Genomic DNA, 14915 nt, shown 5'->3' on the forward strand with positions numbered 1-14915 from the left:
ACACACACACACACACACACACACACACACACACACACACACACACACACACACACACACACACAGACAGACACACATGCAGGTGCAAAGCACAGTGGGCTACCTGGGGAGGTTAGGGCAAAAAAATGGGGGAGGAAAAGATGGGAATAAAAGCAAATAAGCTCAGGGGAGATAGAGGAGAGGAAAGAGGGTACATTTCCAGAGAGGAGAGGAGAGAAAATCGGTTTACCAAATAAAAGATAACCAGGTACTTGCAGAAAACAAAGAGAAAGATGAAGGAAGGAGGGAGTGTGGGGCCTGGAGGGACAAAAAGAGAAAAATGAGAAAAGGGAAAGCATCTTGGTAGACTAAGGCTTTGGAAGAAACAGAGGGAGGAGGGAATGAGGCTGAGAGGAGGACTAGAGAAAAAAAGGAGAAAGGAAAAGAGGAGGAAGAGACTTGAAGACAGCATAACAGGATGTAATGGTTTTAAAGGCCTAGTTCTATTCACAATGGCAGCAGCTGCACCCCCATTGTCCCCTGGCGTGTATTTGTATGAATTCAATTTAATTTGGGTGCTTCACTGTTCTGCTGTATATGTACAAACTGAGTGAAGAAAAATTTACGCATTACATGACGGTTAAGCTTCACTGTTATTTAGATTGATCAAAAAATAGCATGATACATCTGAAGTTTAAATACAGCTAGAATAAACTGGAATAATCTAAGTAATAACTTTAGATAATTGGAGACCACAATTATAGGTTGGCAAGAGTATATTGTCATTTATCAAGTTGAAGATGCACAAATCAATAGCATTCTGGTAAGAATTGATCCAATAATTATGTGTGATGTAAAAGGGGTTGCTTGTATTGATGCACCTGACTCTACAGTTTCTCTGAGCTTTATGTAGTTTCCTTTTTGATTTTCCTGACCACAACATTATTGTTTTGGGTGACTTTCACTGCTATGAGTTGTGCCAACACTCAAAATTCACATGAAAGTAGAAAATGGAAAAGTGCACAAATTCACATTTCCTTTTGCTGATTTCCTTCAAATTTGGTTGAAATTTGTGCTACATTAGGACAGAAACCCAATTACAGTTAGTGACTAGCAGGTGAACATATATTGAAGAGCATTTAGCAGCTGGTGGAGACCAAAACAGAGTTAAAAGGTGGCCAGAAACACACTCTGTTAGACTGTAAATTGAAAACTATTTGCTAATATGATAGCCTTTATCTCATAATATGTGTTTACGGCTCGTTCTGCTGCTTCAGATTGCAAAAGTCATTCAATTCTGATTGGAAACAACGTTGAGTTGAAAAAACGACAACAAATAATCAATCTTTAAAGAGGTTCTGTTTGAAATTTAAAGTGTATGAGTTGTCTGCACTCAGTTATCAAGTTCTAGTTTAAAGGTTAAGTTCAACGATGTGAAGTTAGAGCTAACCAGAGGCAAAGGCCATCCTGGCAGACTGCCATTACCCTATTCATGTAGAGTTTTAGCTCCTGCTATCAAGGTCAGAGGTCTTTTGACCCATTAGCAGTTGGGTTTTTATATGTATTTATATGGATTTATTGTATTATTTTACAATGCTGTGTATGATTTTGGTTGTGTTGACTACTGCTGCAAACCAAATTGCCCCTCGGGGACAATGAGACTTTCTACTCTCATCTAATCTCAACATAGAGGTGATAGTCAATGGCTAGCAGCCAATGGTGCTTACTCCAAAAACAACACTAACAACTGCAACAGTGCTGAGAGAGCTAACAGTGTTAACCTGGGGGTAACCAGAGGTTGGGCTTGATATCAGCAGTAACCACAATGGGATACACGCATGCACTAACATACTCAGCTGTGACTTCATTCTTTGCTCAGGATGCAGTGACTTACGATATCTTGAATTGTTTCTTTCTGTTGTATTAATGCTCTGAATGTTGCTTACAGAACTTTAGTGTTGAGTGTATGTGTTTAATGAGTATAGTGATTAATCAAAGAATTTCAATAGCAAAATGCAATTAGCTGGCTTTTTTTAAAAACACATTTTCAACTTCATTATTTTGCATTTCAAGACAGTTTTGAAGTCCATATTGACAGATAACATTACCAGATTTTCTGGATTAGGAATCAAATGAAATCAAAAATCTGCATGGGACTAACATAAAGTTGGCATGTCTTTAGAGAGGAGACTCATGGGTTACGATAGAAACCATTTTCATTCAGATATCTTGATGATGCGGGATTCCTCAGGTCTTCTAGTTTCATATGATACCAGTATCATCACTCTTGGAAACTCAGCCAAATACAGCCTATTAAAGACAGGAATGTTGGCCAGCGTTAAACGCAATTTAAGAAAAATATGTTATATACCAACATTAATCACATCACAATTAAGGCGTTATCTCTGACAGTAATAAGAAATAAATCCCCCATATACCATATATACATATACAGGCTTTATCACAGAATCTTTTGTATTTTGGTATGTGTCTGGATCCCAAATATTAAATAACTAGAAGCAGCATAAATCTAGATTCTGCCTCTATATGAAAACTTAAGGCCTTAAATCCTAAAACAGAGCATTTTCAAAGTGAGCACTAACTCATGTCCTGAACCGGTCCTCATAAATGTAGAAATACAAGTACACTCACATCCGTACTGTACACATAAGCTGAGCAGTGGGAAGAGAGCACCTTTTTTGTGTGGCGTTGAGATAAATAGGATTAGGGATTTGGGAGATTTAGGGGGAATAATCCGTCTGTGTATCGGAGAGAGGCAGCAGCGGTGATGATCAAAAGAGAACGCTGTGATTCAGAGCTCAGAAATCTCTGGATAGACCAAAAACTTGGAGTGACATTTTCTCCATTTTTTTCCTCTAAGGATCAGCTTTCATTTTGTCACTGTGACTGCTGTAATTGCCACATAATCACCTCGTACTGTACGACAGTGTGTGTGCATGTGTGTGTATGACAGCAGGGGATAGACAGAGAATTATATATTCACAGTAATTAATCAGATTTACAGTTTGCATCAGGGGAGAGAGAGAGAGCTAGTCTGTTTGTTGTGGGTGTTAGTATTAAGCAGGGGATTGGGCTTAGTTATTTAACACAAAGTTGATTTGAACAGCTGCTCTGTTCTGCTACTATCTATACCTCCATATCAATACCACATAGGCAACCCCCCCCCCAAAAAAAAAAAATCAAACAAAACACCAAAACTCACTGGTAACTTCTGTTTCCTGCAGACTGAAACATCCCCATTTGGTCAAGTGGACCACCCAGCTTCTTCATTCTCTGTCTTTACCCACTTCATGCAATTCAGGACCACAAGAGGCTGGAGCTGGACCTAAGAGCTGGAAAACAATGGAGACTGGTCATGTGTTTCCACAGAATAAACAAAATGCAGTGCCACAGCATGACTTGTATTGTATTGTGCTCCTTGTGGTTCTGTTTTTAGGACTTAATTTTTCTATGAGTGTACAGGCTGTGAATTTAATTTCCTCCAACAGGATAATTATCTATCTATATAGTGACCTACAGTGACCATAATGATGATGACGTGAGGAGAGGAGGAAGTCAGGTGACTAGTATAAAGAGTGACTAAGTCTGCTGGGTCCTAAGGTTAGAGTGGATTCATGGGGTCTAACTCACAGGACTTTAACCTAGGAGAGAAGTGTTTGTGTCCCATTTGAAACCAACAGACAACATCATTATTTAAAAAAAACCCAAAACTTTTACGTTACATAGTATGTCACATATGTGTCTTATGTCAAGTGACATACTACGTTACGTTAAATTTGTTACAAACATTCTTATTTTTAACCCACACCAGGATCTTTTTTTTTTTTAAACTAACCAAGTAGTTTTGGTGCTACTGCACCCATTTCCTAGTGCTACAGTTAGTAACTTTTATAAAAAATAACTTTTGTCATATTTGCTGAAACTATCACTATATTCACACAGCATTAAATGAGACAGATAATCTGTGAAAAAAACATTATTTTGCCACCTCTGTTCACTTGTAGCTCATCTAATGAACCTACAGCATGCAAATGAAAAACAACCAATCAGAGCCAATGAGTCTCTAAAACAGCTGTCAGTCATTTCAATCACTGCCAATGAACTGCAGTCGAACTGTCAAACTACGCAACGCTGATCAATAACCCTGCTGCCCACCAACTACATCGGATGTTATCCGATTGAATGTAGGTTGTGATGTCAGGTGAAATTCATTGTCAGGACATCTAATGCCAACATTAATTTGACATAGAGCGTTGACGACAGATGATGTTGATATTTTGTAGATATTAAGCTGTTATTAAATAACCAAAATGGCATCTTCCAAACGTCTCGTGTTAACATCATCTTTACGTGGCTTAAAGCATTTAGTCATAAGGTATGGAGAACAGACATCTGCAAAATGTCAGAATGTTTAGCATCCACATAACGTATATTTTAATGTTGTTAGATATTGACAATACTGTCGACCCGTTTTTCATTCCAACCAAAATTTAACATTTGTTTATTCATATTTGATGAGCGCTGCCTAGTCTGAGTTTGATCGCAGTTCATGAACAGTGACGGACATGAGTTTAAGACTCCTCAGTTCGAGCGATTGCCATCAGAGGTACTAAGTAGAGGAGGTGGGACGTGATTTTTAACCCAGACTATCTGTCTTGTACTTGTTTCAGAATATAGTGACAGTTTCAGCAAATACTGTATGACCCAAAGTTGTTTTCATACAAGTTACCAACTGCAGCTTTAACGGTCATGTTACAGTAGCAGAAAAACCACTACACATACAGCTGGAGCCTCTCAGTTGCCCACACAAGCAGAAATCATTCACAGTCACTTGCTGTGTCAAGTGGAGCCACACTCACACCGATACCTGCAAAGGCTCGATCCCATTCAGGTACATGTCAGCCCTGAATCACCATCTTCACCGCGTGTTGTTAATCTCATATTCAAGGTGTTAATCCAGTCATGCAGGAATTATACACGTCACGTACACAACACAAATGCAACCTTTTCTGTTATCCCATACATTTGTACTGGAGAAAGATGGTGGAAGAGCTACTAAAATTCAAGTGTGAAAAAACAGACATAACTTACATGATGCTGTGTTGTCTGGATCACTTCAGCTTGTTCCAGCAGCTAACCTTCAAAGTGACAAAGGCTGTTTACGTTTTAAAAAGCAAACAAGATTCAAGGCCGTGTTGATAGAGAAGAAACCAAAGGAACTTCTCATTGAAATGGCACACACAGCGAGGTGCAGACCTGTGTGAGTCAACTCCATTAACAATAAAACAGGCTGCAAAACTGATTTGACACTGTAATAAGTTCAGCTCTGTACAGTACTCTCTGCTGGCAACTGAGATGTTTCACTAATATATAATTTGGCATAGAAACCATGAGGAAGGATAAGGCTTTAGTTACCTTTCACCATCTATGTTTTATTTACGTCTGGAATCTGAACTCACTTTTGTTTGCAAGGCTGATCTATTGCAATTATCAGTTATGAATCCAAAATATTTTCAGTTACCATGTTAACATGCACAAAATATTCATTTTTTTGCCCTTATCCTGAAAAAAGACAATAGTCTCACTAAGCTGTTGACATGGCTAATGAAAACAAACTTTCCACTAATATTTCTGTTTACATGCAGCCGTGCATACTGCGATTAATGTGCCATAGGATGTCGTTTATCACATCAAAATATAAAAAAGGGGAACAGCTGGAGCCCTTTAGGCAGTTTAGCTTCTTTGCAGCAAAATAGGATTTTTTCAGTTTCCTACCAGACGCAGACTTGTTCGACCAGACAATAAAAGACTCCTCTTTTGTTACTCCAACCACCTCTCCATGCCTCTCCACCCCAACCTTGCAAACTGTTGAGTATGTTTGTTTGTTACAACACAGCCTTAATAAGTCACGGAGCCGACCGTAAACAGGCACGAGGCAGAGCGTTGTCTACTGCGGTAAAACCCCCAGTTTAGAGGCATATTTCAAATGTGCTGTGTACATGTCCAAAGAATGCACCTAAAACCTGAATAACATTGGCATATCCCGTCTTAATCTGAAAATGTTACATTCAGAATAAGGCTTAGTTCCAAGCAGAATATGCTGTTTACGTGACTCGTATCAAATACAGAATATTGTCATATTTGGAGTAATTGTTGCATATTAGTGTGCATGTAAATGTAGTCATTGAAATCCTGTGTTCTCACCCCAACACAGAAAGTCAAAGACAACTCTGTTATACAAAAAAACACATTTATTGTCTAGATATTTCAATCATTTTAGATTAACTAGCATTAAGACCATTTAGTATTTCTCCTGATTAAACGTTTCTTTTCAATGTAAAAGACGTACAAAAACAGTTTGTTATTTCTAAAGCATGTCCTGTAAGAAAAAAACAGATATATACATTTTTACAAACATTCAACAGACCAAAATAGATTAAAAAACAAAACAAAAAACTAAGCACAAGGTGAAATTAATGAGTTTAACATGGCTGACACCAAAACCTTCCTGAAGCTGAAGTACAACTGCACCTTTTTTCTATAATCTTAACAAGTAATTTAATCTTGCCTGTAAATCTCTGGAAAGTGAAAAGACAACAGCATGGCACAATTGTACTTTTCAAGGCAATTTCACAAGTGTCCCATATTCAAGAATATTCTCAGACACAAGTGATGGTATTTAAATTTTTAAAAAAGGCTATTCTCTTTTCTTTTGTTTGTTTAATGAATATGGTAGAAAGGACTTTCCAGTTGTTTGAACAGAAGGTTAATTTACTTGTCAAGATGGTCTTTTTGATAGTATAGCTGGTCCCTGTTTAGGAGGCGTGATTAAACATCCATACAGTAAGACGTGTGTTTTAACAAGTAATGAAGGTAGTGGGGCAGGGTGAATTTACAGCAGTGAAAACAGCAACCACAGGGTTGTTTATTTCAAATAACGGGGGAAATTTTTAATTTAAGACTATTCCTTTTAATCTTTACGACTTCAACCAATGAATTCACTTTAAGAGAGACAACAAGCGAATGAACTGCATTAAAACTAACAGCAGGGTGATGTTTTGACTTCAACAAGATCATACTGAAGAGGCTATTCTTAAATCTGATGTTATATTCAACTGACTGACTATCAATATGTAGTAGTGAATTTTTTTGGGGTCAATAGTTCTGTAACAGTATGAGTAGAAGTGCACTGTGGCTCAAGTACAGACCATACAGACTAAAAGTTAAAGGGGTGCGCCACCTGTAGTGCTTTTTATCAATCTATACTGTTTTGGTGTGAGTTGCCAAGTGTTGGAGAAATCGGCCAGAGTGATGTCAGACTTATCTCCAATTTAATGGAACCTTATAACTTATATAAACTTTGTTGTGAGTAGTTTCATTTGGGAGCTACTTTCTTTCTACTGAACAGCATCCTGCAAGATGTAAACATTAACGGCATCCTCCTCAGCTAGGCTGTGACGTTAGCCAGCTCAGTGGTGCTAGGTGAGCTAACAGCACACTTTGTTGTCCGTGGTGATACGCATCACGGGTGGAGTTTGATAGAGAGAAAATAGTTCCTAAATGAAACTGCTCACAAGGTCTGTTGATTATTTTGAGTATCCTGGTCTTGATTTCTTAAAAGAGACATTGCTGTTGAGATTCATAAATGCATTTCCTAATGCTTTGAGCACCACAAACTCTACGGCAGATTCGTCCAACACTCTGCAACTCACACCGAAACAATTTAGACTGACAATTTGCACTACAGCTTAGAGGAAAAATATGTACTTTTGATTTTAGGGTTAACTGTTCTTTTAACAAGAAGAAAAATACAGTATGAAAGCTTGTGTTGCTTGTGGAGGAGAGCTATGTGAAAAAATATTAGGGGAGAAAAAAATCTGTTAAAACAGGAACACTAAAAAGATAGATCAGTGGAATTTGAGACTTATTTCTTTTCTTTTCTTCAGGTTTCCACTAATTAGTCTTCTGAGCTGGATTACATGAAAACCGGAGAAAAGAGAGAAAAGTTCTTCCTGCCCTGGAAGATTATTTGGTGTGGTATACAAATTTTTCTCCAAAGTATGTGAATACTTTCGGGTAGTGTCTGAAATGGATGGAAATTCTGAAAATGTACTTAGCTAACCCATTGCAGAAATCAACAATAGCGTGATGCTAGACACCTCAACATGGCCTTCGGTGTGTTTAAACTGTCATTTTGTGTGTGTGTGCTAAGCGTGTAGGTGGCCAGCTTCCACTACAGTGCAGTTTAGTGAGGATAGGACTTACTGTTAAGACAGAAAAGGTACTTTTCAGACAGTGTAGGCGTATAAGAACAGCAAGCTGAGGTTCTAAGGTCAGAGAGTCTGAGCTAAGAGAGCAACAGGCTGTGAGCGTCGTCTGTCTGCAACAAAATACAAACCAACATATTCCTCATTCACTGTCCTCCTCCATCTCTCCATTATTTTGTCCGTTTCTGTCCAGGTTGTCCTTTTTCTGTCTGCATTGTCTTTTCACGTTTCATCGTCTAGTTTGTGTGATCATTCGAGGGTCTCTGCCCCTCGTCATGACACCAACTCAAGTGTCAAATTTTAAGTTTCAGTGTATTCTTCTCCAGAAAAGCTGGTCCCAGTCAAAACCAATGCCGTGGCCCACCTTTGGTTTCAGTCATTGTCTGGTCCCTGTAACTGATCCCAGCGCAGTCCTTAGCAGAAAGCAGTAGAAACGAGAACATTCATTAAGTTTCTCTCCTCCTTCCATTCAACATCTAGCTGCTCCAGTTAATTCCCAGCTGATATGGAGTCACGCATACAGGCACAGCAGATTTGTGCATGTAAAATGTTGTCTCCTTTCTGTGTCTCCTCAGCAGATGTAACAGAAAAAAAGAACGTGCCATCAAGGTCACTCGCAATTTCTGGCCCCACTTAAAAATGTCTAGAGACATATCAGGTGTGTGGGAAAGAACAAATGTCCTTGCTTCCTTTTCATAGTTTTAGTAGATGACCTCGTAAACAGTGGCCTTCTTGTCCCCTGAACCAGTGACAATGTATTTGTCGTCCACAGATATGTCACAGCTTAACACTGAGGATGATTCTTTCGACTGAGGAGAAAGATGGAGACAGAGAATAGGGAAAACGTTAGTTACACAAAAAGAAAGAAAATGAAACTATCACTGTTTCTGTGTGTGTGAGACACTTAAAGCTTTAAAACGATGCTCTTAAAAATACAATTTATGTCTGGTGCTCTCATCCAGTCAATAGTGCTGAATGATTAATAAGACAGAAGCTTTCATAACCTGTTTGATGATGTTGTCACAGAGATTCATGCTGATGTAGCAAATGAGACAGGATGCATTTCCACAATAAAAGCAATATTTCATTGCATATTCAAGCAGCAAGAATGTTTGCAACTTTCAAGTGTCATTATTTTTTAGGAACAACACTATAACAATTTTGAGATCTCAAGACTCATATTGCATTGATGCGGTGCTGTGCTGGTGGAAGTACTTATAGCTATGTCACTATGTAATGTAATGATATGGGTTGAAATAAATGATTATTTCCATTATTGATAAATCTTGAATAATCATTTTGCAAATAAAGAAAATAGAGAAATATGCCCTACGTTGTTTCCTACAGCCTGAGGTGACAAATAAAAACATCAAATTCTCACATTTAAGAAGCATGAAACCAATAAATGTTTGGCTTTTTTACTTTTACTAAAACAATTACTTGATTATATAAGGTATACCAATTTATTTTCTGTTGATCATCTTCTGAATTAATCAACTAATCGTGGCAGCACTGATAACAAATGTAGTGATTTGCTGTACCAACCTGGAATATGCTGGCTCCGTAGGGTGTTCTCCATGCATTCAGCAAGTTATCCTTTCCTGTGCTCACAAACCATTTACCTGGGTAGAGAAAAATGCACAAACAAACCCACAATAAGCAATAACGGGGTGAAACACAGTTTAGACTATGATATCATTCTCCAGATATGAATCATTCATCAATCAATTGGAGAACTAGAGACTGAGTAAAGAACTTCATGGCTCTGACCTAACATTAGTCTCTCTTTAAGGAAGTTACACTGGGTACTTCAAGGTGGCACTTAGGCTTATGGAAATAATATAATCAAAGCAACATTAGCCTTGATCCTTTTCGGGCTAACGGTGAAAGTTAACCGAGGTTTCTGCAGAAGCTTGCTCAACTATCATCAGGGCACAGAGCAAAAAGGGATGAGACTAAAGCAGGGCGTACAGATTAGAAAAAACAGTTTTCTTGTCTACCTCTATGCTGTCCTATCCAATAAAAAATCAAGTTACCAAAAGCAACCCACTGAGGTAGAACAAAATCCTGGCACCCATTTAAATTACTTACTTTAAAGGGTATTTAACTACAAAAAAGGCACTCATCAATGATTGAAAGGCGGCCTAAGTCGACCAAAACAAAGACAACCGGTTGCTTACCACAGTAGGCAAACTGCAGGGAGAGAACACAGCTCTCATGAAGATGAAGCTGATATTTATCAGGCTTGGTGACATGAAGGACCTCAACATTGCTGCTTTCCATTCCCACAGCGAGCCACTCTCCTGTTGGACAGTAGCCAAGAGAGAAGATCTGGACAGAGGAGACAGATAGTATTACATTTGAATACCTGCTCAAATTTAACTTGGTCTTACCTGGAATACCCCCTCTAACTCATAGTTTTGAAAAAGTCATTAAATGCCAATATGAGCGTGAACCTGTGATGTAAAGTCATGCTGCTGCAGCTGCCGTCCCTCTCTGAGATCCCAGGAGCGCACAGTGTTATCGAGGCCTCCGGTCCATAGCTTAGTGCCGTCATTCGAGATGTCAATACAGCTGGCTCCATCTGTGTGGCCCTGGAACTGCCTGCAGGATACACACATACATTCTGAGTTAGATAAAGACAGAAATGTTTAAACATTGACACCACTCGGCTTCAGAGGTTGCCTGGGCAGTTGATATGCATCACAGACCAAAATGTGAAGCCCCTTTATTACTGCTCATCAGCAGCCTGTCTTGCAGCACTTTTGCTAGATATTCTACCCATAATCATAAAGGTAAAATCAGCCGGGGCTGAGAGTCCACTGATTAAGGAAGATGAATACTGTGACTAACAGGTGGTTAGGAAAAACTCTGAAAATAGGCAAACTCTCCAGGTTCTTTTTGTCTGTGTACACACACCAAGATCTGTCTTACCTAACAAGCGTCTGGTTGTGTAAATCCCAGACCGCGATGTTTCCATCGCTGCAGCAGGAGAAGCAGACCTTGGAGTCCGGGCTGATGGCCAGAGCGTAACATGCTGGTGCTGATGATGTTAACTCTGCCTTAATCCTGGGAGTGGGTGTGGCCAAATCCCAGATTGACAGCGTGCTCGCCTCACCTCCCACAATCAGTGTCCGACCATCAGGGAGGAGGCGACAGGAGCGGATGTAGTTGTCTCGGTTCTGATGTGGTAGAGCAAAGTACATCACATTTTTTGCATATATACAATACTATATAATACATAAATATCTTTCATTTCTCTTTTTACAAAGTTCCCACACATTTTTACCAATACATTTTCAAAACTTCTACATAACTTTTCCATAATATTTTACCCCATTACCATGACTTTAAGTATTTTCAAAAGGGTAGGACTAAAAATACGCACTTCCCAGGCTTTGTGAATAAGCAAACTGCTAGCACTTGCTATCTTTACATGCAAATTAGACTTTTCTGCTGTCAACCACCTTCATATGCCAAAAGAACAGACCGGCACACTCGGGTACTTGGCAAAACATTAAGGCCATGCCTCTTTTTGGAGAACAGATAACTGAAGATCGAATCAACTGTCATGCAGCACAGCACTAGATTTTAAATGCAACATATTTCACCTAATGTTAGACACGTTTTGGGATTTTTATGAACATATTTTTAAAAAAACCCAAAACAATGTATATTCAAAACTTTGTCATTTTCATAACATTTCGCCGCCTGAAAACCTTTTTGGAATTTCATAACTTTTCCAGGAACTGCATGACGGTGGGAACTCTGCTTTTTAGACATGCACAATGAATGCAGAAATTCTAGTTTTGATAACCAGTGAATACAACACACACCTTTGTAACTCAAAAAAGACATTTTGTAATGTAAACTAGCTCCACCAGCTCACTCACCAGACAGTCGAGTTGCGACACGGGGCTCTTGTTTCCTGGGTGACTAATGTCCCAAACCTTGACGCAACCCTTCCCTCCTGTGTAAACGTGTCGGGTGGGGTTACTGATGGTAACGGCACACACCACCTCTCCGTGGTTCAGTGTGTTGATCTGACGGGCGTGGCGAGGAATCCCTGGGCCCACAAGAGCATCCGGGGGGAACGGTACTGGTTGCATCTGTCCATCAGCTGCCACGTGAAATGAATATGCACTGATGATACAAAGAGGGTTGATAGGAGGTTAAATAGGATGGCAAAGATGAAAGAGGAAGACAAAATAAAGACAGAAGGTAAGAAAATGGTAATTTTTTAGAGAGGAAGTTTTTCTAGAACATATCAGTTGTTCAGTGGGGCAATTCGGGCAATCAGTCCTATAAGACATGAGCAGCCACAAACACACTTACGGTTTGCCGCCAGGGATTCCGGTCAGACTGGGAGGCATTCCAGGAACTCGCATGTGAGGATGAGGATCAAAACCAACCTTGAGAAGAGAAAAGACAATTTATGAGCAAACATACACCCATGGGTATTGTCAAAATGCACAAATGCACTCAGGTCAATAGTAACCTGTGGAACACAAACACTCATGAGCACAAAGCAAACAGACACACTGGAGCACACACACCCTCCGAATCTGAATGACGAGTTTAAGAGTGAGCAAACACACAGAGGCAGAGCTGTCAGTACTTGTGCCTAGACCTAGACACACACACACACACACACACACACACACACACACACACACACACACACACACACACACAGCTAGTGAGTACACAACCTGAGTTTCTATCATGTGTTGCTCAGACACAGACACAGCTGTGAGTCTACTAAATCTATTTAAACAGTGTAATGAACACTATGCAAATACAGCCAAGAGTGATGAGGTGATTGAGCATAATGCACACCAGCACACCCACTGTATAAATACTATCACACAGAAGGGAGAAATACAGCTGTGCAACTATTGACACTTGAAAAATCTACAGTGTTTATAAATAGTATTCACACCCTTTAACTTCCTGATTTTTTAATTATAGTAGAAGTAATTCAGATTTTTCAATGTTGATCAACAGAATAATTGCCAGGTTCAATGGAGATGATGTGTTTAATCAGGGCGTGACAAGAAATTTTAATTTAAATATCTGGACATACAACTGTCTGAGCTGATGCAACCTTTTTTTTCCTTGCAAAAGCAACACTATGAGGAGACAAATCAATCTGCTTAAGAGTTACTGAAAAGTACAAATGAAGAAAAACTCAGACACGGAATATTTTCTCAGAGCAGCGTAAGGTCAATCATTTAAAAAAATTGAAAAGAATAAACTGTAGTACGGCTGTAAATCTGCCTGGAGCGGGTTACAGGGTTTCATGGCTGAGTTGTGAGCACTGTGCATACAACAACTGTTGCCCAGGTGCCTCAGGGAGAACTGCAAAGAGGAAGCCACTGCTGAAAACACTCATATGAAGGCAGCAGAAGCAGAAGGCATGACTTGAAAATTCACTCTGTTCTGTTCACCCACATCCACCATGCAACTTCACAGAGCTTAAAAAGTTTTACAAAGAAAAAGGGGATAAAAACTAGATCGTCCAGATGTGCAAACCTGATACCTAGAGTTCCTGCCAAAAGAGGTTCTCCTATATATTGTCTTGAAGGAGAGTAATAATTTTAGAGATTTATTTTCACTTGCAGCCTTAATATTTCTGTTGTTATGGGTCAAAGACACCTTGATTAAACATCTTACATATGACTAACTGCTTGTGTTGCTTTGATCCTTTGCATAGCCTCTATTTTGATAATTATTTATTATTTTTATAAAATTACAAGTCATCTTTTTCCACTCACCATGGGAGAACGGCCATATGCAGCCACAGCAGCTGCAGCAGCAACACTCATCTGAGGTGACATGTTGTGCAGTCCTGCAGCATAGGCTGCAGCCCCAGCTGCACCTGCCAGCTCCCCGTTCATCCCTGCTGCATGGGGCAGCATCCCAAATGCACCAGGGTACGGGCCTGGGACAGCCAGGGGAGTCCGCAAACCTGCAGCTGAAAAGGTGAGGGAAAGAGTATGATGCATAAAAAGCTGTAAAAAAATAATTGAGAATTCAAATTCAAACCCCTTAAAATATATGAATACAAGCCTTGACCCTAGAGACTTTTCATTACCACACAACCATTAGACTTTTCAAGTAACCCTAGATTAAAATTATTTTTTTTGCCTTTGATGCAGAGTTAAGTCAATCATAAGCAAACAGAGATTTCTAACGCAAACTGTGATTTCTGGCCATCAGATTTATTGTTCATAGCCAGCAGACTCCGAGGACCTGTGCACATGCATGAGTTTTCAAAAGTAAAGGTGCTATGAAACATTTATGATTGAGACCTTCAAATGCAAGGTTTCATTTTACTGGAGGTGATTTAGAAAACACAACTCATTGCTCTCTTGCAAAGATTAACATAGTGAAAAATCACTACCTATTATATCAGTTATTTATAAATCTTTATACTGGACATACTCGGTGGATGTGGTATCTCCATGGATGGGGGTTTCGACAGACTTGGCCGGATTCCAGGAGTGGAGCTTGGTCCAGGGGTGGAGTCGCCTCGAGGTGTGGGTGTGCTTGACTTAAGCCCAGGTGTGCCTGCCTTGTCTCGCTGCCACAGAGAGACAGAGAGAGAGAGAGAGAGAGAGAGAGAGAGAGAGAGAGAGAGAGAGA

General features: G+C 39.6%; 1 protein-coding gene across 3 annotated transcripts in view; it reads left to right on the top strand.

Annotated features, from left to right (window-relative positions):
* The window catches only part of rasef (RAS and EF-hand domain containing), a 109236-nt gene that overhangs the window by 82341 nt on the left and 11980 nt on the right, over positions 1-14915 (top strand). The window lies entirely within an intron of this gene.

The sequence above is a fragment of the Plectropomus leopardus genome, chromosome 6 (assembly GCF_008729295.1).
Source record: "Plectropomus leopardus isolate mb chromosome 6, YSFRI_Pleo_2.0, whole genome shotgun sequence".
In the NCBI taxonomy this organism is placed as follows: Eukaryota; Metazoa; Chordata; class Actinopteri; order Perciformes; family Serranidae; genus Plectropomus; species Plectropomus leopardus.